Below are 1,929 nucleotides of genomic sequence, written 5' to 3' on the forward strand. Positions count from 1 at the left end.
TCTGATATAAAAAATATACACACTCTATTTGAAGTCTGTTATAAAAATATACAAACTCTCTAAGCACTCTTTTATGAAAAATACAAAAACAGTGTTTGAACTCTGTTATAGCAAATATACACACTATATTTTAACTGTTATAACCAATATACAAACTCTAAAGATATTCTGTTTTATAACGTATACACACCCTCTTTTAACTGTTATATAAAATGTAAACAGCATATTTATAACTGTTATAAATAATATATAATCTCTCAAAATACTTCATTATAAAAAATATACACACTCTATTTGAACAGTGTTAGAATAAAATATACAAAGTCTCATAATACTCTGTTATAAAAAGAAACACACTCTATGTAAACTCTTATTAAAAATTTGCACTGTATATTTTAACTGTGTTATAAAAACTTACAAACTCTCAAAATACTCTTTTATAAAAAATATACAATCTGTATCTACTCTGTTATGAAAAATATAAACACTATATTTTAACTGTGTTGTAAAAATATACCAACTATAAAATACTGTTATATAAAGTAGGTAAACTCTATTTAATTGTGTTATAAAAATATACACACTCTATTTGATCTGTTATAAAAAGTATACAAACTCTCAAAATACTCGATTATAAAAGATATACAAACTATAATTGAACTCTGCTGTGGAAAATATACACGTTCTTTTTGTACTCTTGTAAAAAATATACAAATGAGATTCGAACTCTTAAAAATATACACTCTATATTTGTACTCTTTTATGAAAAATATACAAACTCTCANTTTTATGAAAAATACGAAAACAGCGTTTGAACTCTGTTATAACAAATATACACACTATATTTTAACTCAGTTATAACCAATATACAAACTCTCAAGACACTCTGTTATATAACATATACACACTCTATTTTAACTGTTATATAAAATGTAAACAGCATATTTTTAACTCTGTTATAAATAACATACAATCTCTCAAAATACTCCATTATAAAAAATATACACACTGTATTTGAACTGTGTTAGAATAAAATATACAAACTCTCATAATACTCTGTTATAAAAAGAAACACACTCTATGTAAACTCTTATAAAAAATTTGCACTCTATATTTTAACTGTGTTATAAAAAACATACAAACTCTCAAAATACTCTTTTATAAAAAATATACAATCTGTATCTACTCTGTTATGAAAAATATAAGCACTATATTTTAACTGTGTTGTAAAAATATACCAACTATAAAATAGTCTGTTATAAAAAGTAGGCAAACTATATTTAACTGTGATATAAAAAATATACACACTCTATTTGATCTGTTATAAAAAGTATACAAACTCTCAAAATACTCGATTATAAAAAGTATACAAACCATAATTGAACTCTGCTATGGAAAATATACACACTCTTTTTGTACTCTTATAAAAATATACAAATAATATTTGAACTCTATTAAAACATATACACTCTGTATTTGTAGTCTTTTATGAAAAATATACAAACTCTCAAAATATTCTATTATAAAAAATAAAAAACTCTATTTGTACTCTGATATAAAACTTTTATACATTCTATTTGAACTCCTTTACAAAAACTATACAAATTCTCAAAATACTCTTTTATAAAATATACACAAACTCTATTTGAACTCTATTGTAAAAAATATACACAATGTATTTTAACTCTGTTATAAAAATATACAAAGTATTAAAATACTCTGTTTAAAAATATACAAACTCTATTTCTTCTCTGTTATAAAATGTATACACACTATATTTTAACACTGTTATAAAAAATATTAAAACTCTTAAATACTCTTGTGAAAAATATACACACACTGTTTGAATTCTGTTATAAAAATACACATACTCTGTATGAACTCTGTTATAAAAAATATACATTCTATATTTTAACTCTGTTATAAAAA

This window comes from Cebus imitator, unplaced genomic scaffold (genome assembly GCF_001604975.1).
Source record: "Cebus imitator isolate Cc_AM_T3 unplaced genomic scaffold, Cebus_imitator-1.0 Scaffold134, whole genome shotgun sequence".
NCBI lineage: Eukaryota > Metazoa > Chordata > Mammalia > Primates > Cebidae > Cebus > Cebus imitator.